This window comes from Calonectris borealis, chromosome 15 (assembly GCF_964195595.1).
Source record: "Calonectris borealis chromosome 15, bCalBor7.hap1.2, whole genome shotgun sequence".
Lineage (NCBI taxonomy): Eukaryota > Metazoa > Chordata > Aves > Procellariiformes > Procellariidae > Calonectris > Calonectris borealis.
Genome location: NC_134326.1, coordinates 71,228 through 76,773, shown reverse-complemented (window position 1 = coordinate 76,773; position 5,546 = coordinate 71,228). Strand labels below are relative to the sequence as shown.

The 5,546-nt window shown below is 45.7% G+C and overlaps 1 long non-coding RNA gene across 2 annotated transcripts; it reads left to right on the top strand.

Moving 5' to 3' along the window:
• The first annotated feature begins 1,497 nt into the window (after positions 1 to 1,497).
• On the top strand, positions 1,498 to 4,767 carry LOC142088541 (uncharacterized). Of its 2 annotated transcripts, XR_012675865.1 has the most exons (4): positions 1,498 to 1,858; positions 2,608 to 2,660; positions 3,152 to 3,212; positions 4,263 to 4,767. It is a non-coding gene; the product is annotated as an uncharacterized LOC142088541 (long non-coding RNA). The 2 variants fall into 2 exon arrangements; XR_012675864.1 differs by lacking the exon at positions 4,263 to 4,767 and having other exon boundaries at positions 3,152 to 3,642.
• Positions 4,768 to 5,546: the final 779 nt, after the last annotated feature.

Sequence of the window (5,546 nt, the reverse complement as noted above, 5' to 3'; positions counted from 1 at the left end):
GTATTGCAGCATACGTATGGCCCGCGCGCAATAGCGCTGCTGCCTCCCGTTGACTGATATAAGGTACTGCAGCTCGGCGTTCGCGCATGCGCACGTCCCGGGAGCAGCCTCAGGCCCCTCCCACGCGCCGCCGCTGGCCTGCGCATGCGCGGTGCCCGGGAGCAGCATGGCGGCGTGGTTCATTTCGTCGGCGGTAGGTGGGGGCCGGGTCCACCGGTGTGGCGAGCCAGACCCTTCGGCGGTCGCAGGCTCGGGGGTGTCTCCCGCCCGCCTGGGGGTAGTGCATCGGCGGCGCTCGGCACTGTGGTGCGCAGGAGCTCTTGGGAGCGGGCTAGGGCCTTGCCTGTACCCCATTCGGTTGTGAGAGTCCTGTTGCTGCCCCGGGTGCCCCGGAGAAGAGCGGAGGCCCGTGGGGTGGTTCCAGCCTGGGGTGAACAAAGATAACTGTCGATAACAATCGCTCGTTCTTTTCATTGCCTGGGGCGGCCCTGACGACCAAGTTACCTGTTCCTCCTCTCGTGGTTGTGTTAACTGCATCTGGCTTGTGTCGTCCTTGGCTTGCCTTGTTATTTTAGCAGGGTGTGTGAAAAGTGAAAGGTCTAATAGTCGCTGTCTCTTTAGACTAGCTGTCGTGGCTGAAGTTGAAGAGAATGGAAAAAGGCGAACCAGCTGAAGAGTGAAGCAACATGGATCCAACTGGAAGATGCCTCCATGTGCATAATAGAGAAACCCTCTGTAGAGGGATCTGGACAGGCTGGATCGATGGGCCGAGGTCAATTGTATGAGATTCAACAAGGCCAAGTGCCGGGTCCTGCACTTCGGCCACAACAACCCCACGCGACGCTAGAGGCTTGGGGAAGAGTGGCTGGAAAGCTGCCCAGAGGAAAAGGACCTGGGGGTGCTGGTTGACAGCGGCTGAACATGAGCCGGCAGTGTGCCCAGGTAGCCAAGAAGGCCAACGGCATCCTGGCCTGTATCAGAAATAGTGTGGCCAGCAGGAATAGGGAGGTGATCGTGCCCCTGTACTCGGCACTGGTGAGGCCGCACCTCAAATACTGTGTTCAGTTTTGGGCCCCTCGCTACAAGAAGGACATTGAGGTGCTAGAGCGTGTCCAGAAAAGGGCAATGAAGCTGGTGAAGGATCTGGAGCACAAGTCTTGTGAGGAGCGGCTGAGGGAACTGGGGGTGTTTAGCCTGGAGAAGAGGAGGCTGAGGGGAGACCTTACTGCACTCTACAACTACCTGGAAGGAGGTTGTAGTGAGTTGGGTGTTGGTCTCTTCTCCCAAGTAACTAGCGATAGGACGAGAGGAAATGGCCTCAAGTTGCGCCAGGGGAGGTTTAGGTTGGACATTAGGAAAAATTTCTTTACTGAAAGAGTGGTCAAGCATTGGAACAGGCTGCCCAGGGAAGTGGTGGAGTCACCAACCCTGGAAGTATTTAAAAGACATGTAGATGAGGTGCTTAGGGACATGGTGTAGTGGGCATGGTGGTGTTGGGTTGATGGTTGGACTTGATGATCTTAGAGGTCTTTTCCAACCTTAATGATTCTGTGATTTGAGTGAGGAACGATCCCAATTAATAGTCCTCAGCAGACTACATCGCTAACGTGTAATGCAGGGTCTGTACATGTATCCAAAGGTACAGTATGTCCATGTATTGTGTGTGTGTGAGTGAGAGAAATGCTATGTATCTATGAACCCTCACATTTAAAAAGCTGTAAGATACTAGCTGTGCTCTCTCAGATGAATGACAGTTGAGTAACCGGAGCTACAGAAGAGGAAGGGGGAGAGAGAGTGAGGGAGAAAGAAGCATCCGAATTGTACATTTCTCCATGCGGCGCCAAGAGCGGGAGCTGTGGTGAGTCCTGGACCCTTGGGCGTGCATCTCTCTTCTTCCGCGTCCCAGTAACTCCCTGCCCCGCTCTGCATCCCCCACCCCTCCCAGATCCCTACCCATGTCTGCCTTTCCCTGCCTCCTCCTGTCTGTTGCACTGTTCTTCATTCCTCCATTGTTCTCTTTTTGCCTATCCATCTGTCTGCCTGGCTCCCTGACCCTCTCTCTTTCCCTCTCTGTCATTTTTTCCACTTACCTGTACTCCTGTTCTTCTCTCTGTTCTTGCATCCAGCCCTCTGTCCCTCTCTTTATCCCTCGGGGGTCCTGGTCCCTGTTGCTCTTTTTGTCTCTCCGCCTCTCTGTCCTTCTCCCTGTCCCTGTTTTTTTTCGTGCTGCATCTCTCTGTCCTGCTTCCCATCCTCTTTTTCTGTCTCTGTCCCTCTGTGCTGTTCCTTGCCCCTGTCCCTCTCCCCCAGCCCCCCCATTCTCTGTCGTTCTCCCTGCCCGCCCCCTGCAGCCATCTCTCCCCCAGTCTGTCCTGCTCGCTGTCTCTCTCCTTTTTTCTGTATTTCATTTTCTGGCTGCCTGTCCTTCAGCTTTTTTTATATCCCTCCTGTCCTTTTTTGCTATTCCTCTGTTCTTCTGCCTGTCCCTCTCTTTTCTTTCTATGTCTACTTTTATCCAGATGTCTAACCTTATTTTTTTATTATTTCCTGTCTCTCTTGTGTCACATTGCTTTTAAATTTTTTTTTTCTATATCTACTTTTATCCAGCCATGAAAGTACAAGGCATATGGAAGGGATCCATAGTGGTCTGTAAATACAAGGTACGTCAATGATGTATGTCTACATTTTTCCTAAGGTACTTGTAGTGTGGACTTTAAAGTTAATATTAAGAATGTGCCAATTCTCCTTCTATAGTTTTTTATTAAATATTTTAACACAAATACTAAAATAAAATAAGGTCTGTTCTGGAGCATGTTACGCCTATGCAAAGCTTACTTCCCTCATTTATTTCCTATTCCTGAAAGCATGGTCTTCTGTTTTTGTGCGCTTACTATTAAATGATACTGTGAAAATAATTTTGTACCAGAAGAGGAAAGAAACTGTTTGTAAGAGATCAGATATTCAGAAGAAACAGACTTTGTTTTCATTATAAAAGCTTTATGCTTTTTCAGTGAATAAGTATTTAAAATATCTTATAGTAGTAATTGAAAACTTTACTGACATACTAGTATCTGTACTTAAGGCAATCAAAGTCAAAGAAGAGACATGGACAAATCAGGACAAATTGGCTTCGCTTCTGCATGTTTTCCAGGCTTTCCCAAGAAACATTAGCGGCCTTGTAACTAGTGACAGTGAGTCCTGATGTGGTTTTGGTGAGTTATTGCTTCAATAATGTCCTTTTTCCTTAACCTACAGTGTGTAATTTTTGACTTCAGTTCGAAAGAGATTTTCCAAAATGGAAATATTTCTCATTCAAAGGAGGTGCATTTTATGAACTTCCCATCAGAGTGGATCTTCAGAGATGATATACTTGGCAGTAGAAGTCATCAGCAACAAGACTTTTTGTTCTCTTTAAAAACAAAAACAAAAAAAAACCCAAAAAACCAAACCAAACAAAAAACCCCCAGTCAATTTCCTCCCAAAGACCCAAGCACAGCACATCTTCCAACAGTTGATGGCGTCATTGGTTCCCAGTTGTAACAGTTGAGAGATCATGAAAACGTGTTCCTCTGCATGCTTCAGTACAGCCAAAAGCATTAGCAAATCTGCCAGTCCTTTTTGGTAGCCTTATGTATTGCAGCACTGGGGATTTGCTTTGGGTTTCGTTTTTTTTTTGTTCCCAAAAGTAGAACCATATGGGGGATTTTGTGCCTCACCGATTTTTCTATCATAAAAAATAGTTTTCTATCATAAATGAAACTTTAAAAAAAAGTTAAAATTGTATAATTTCCAAACTTGCATTTAAAATGTAACTGCCAAATAGCTGTAGCATACAATTTATTAGGTGTACTTAAGCAGTTAGGTAGTTGCTCTAAATGTTTAAAAAGAGAGGCAACTGAACGTTACGGGTTTTTTTCCCAATCTTTTGACCGAGTGCTCTGAAGTACTTTATTTCTGTCTCGCTTTCAATGGCGCGTTTCCCCGGCAGTTCGGTAGCATCAGTCTCGGCGCAGCTGGCCAGGCGTCCTTCCTAGTCACGTAACACACGCAAAACCCCAGTCAAATGATAGCTGTGTATTGTAGAGATAGATAATTTAACGGTATGAATTCACAGCTCTGCAATTTAAATTAATGCAAAAGGAAAATCAAATACTTTTATGGTATAAGTCGTCTTCTTGTATGTAGATAAACGTATGCACACCTTTTTAGCATAAAATTAATTGCTGAGATTTGTTATTTCTTTTTCATTTTACTCTTCAAAGTTTTACACTTCACTTTCAACTTTATCGACCAAGCAAGCGAGATGTGCAGCAGCAGCAGCAGCGCAAGGGCTGGAGCTGCGGCGGAGGATCCGTGAGCGTAGATGCTGATTACGGTACACCCTTGTCCTGCAGCCTCACGGGGTTATCTCCCTGCAGCGGTGCTGTAAGGAAGGGATGAGGCGTTTTCCAACACCAGCGAGAGTGTTTACTTCTCTGCTAAGAACGCGTTCAAAATTGTGTCAATTAGTCTTAACGCTGATTTTAAGCGTTCGAATCGCTCTAGCTTTTAAAGGACGTGTTGTATTTCGAGCTGTCCTGTTTGCCTAGCATCCTCCTTTAGCTCAACTACTACCCTATCCCTTATCCTGACTGAATTCCTCTGCTGCCTTCGGTGCTATTTTTTTAATATGCTGAAATACCATTTGGGATTTTTGTTTTTCAGATGTCTCGTTGTAAGCGTCCCGTGGTGCTCAGGAGAGACCCCCGGCCCAGGTTTGCCTGCCGGTCGTTAAACGTGCTGAGGGTAAGGGGCCAGCTGCCAGCCTGCGGGACAGGGACTGTGGGGGTCTGCAACCGTTTGGGGGGGCCGCCCCTCCTTTATTTTTCTAGCAGAGCCCCCCTTTTTGGCGGGGGTCCGTGTGTACATACGTAAATGGCATTATTAAAGTAACGAGCTGCCGGTTGGGGCCGTTTCCCTTGTTTTGTGCCTTTTTGGGGAGGTGAATAAAAAGGGGGGGTTTGGGGGTCTGGGGGGGTGATGATGTCATTTGGGGCACCTCAACATCACCCGAGGGGTGATGATGCCATGGAGGAGCAGGTGAGTGGGGAATGGGGGGGGGTCCCCCCCAAAAAAGGGGGTCACAGACCAAAAATGCCTGAAAATTCACAGTCAGGTTTCAAAAATTTTTAAAAACTGTAAATATATGTGTGAGGCATTGAAATAGAGAAAAATCTCTGATTTTTATGTATATTGAAAAATAATATTCATTTACATATATAAAAGAATTTCAAAATAAGAACCTATATCTACTATGTTGTATAAAGGATTTTAGTGTATAAAAAAATTCGAAACACATATATAGGGTTTTAAAATACAAAAATAACTCATGTATATATAAATTAAAAAATAAAGGACTTTAAAATGCAAAAAGGATGATATATTTTGTATATGAAGGGATTTAAAATAGAAAAAATTCTGAATAGATATAGCTATCTACACTTACTGCGTGTTACCTAGAGAGTCTAAATAGATATTGTATGTAATCTAAGAGATTATATATAAGT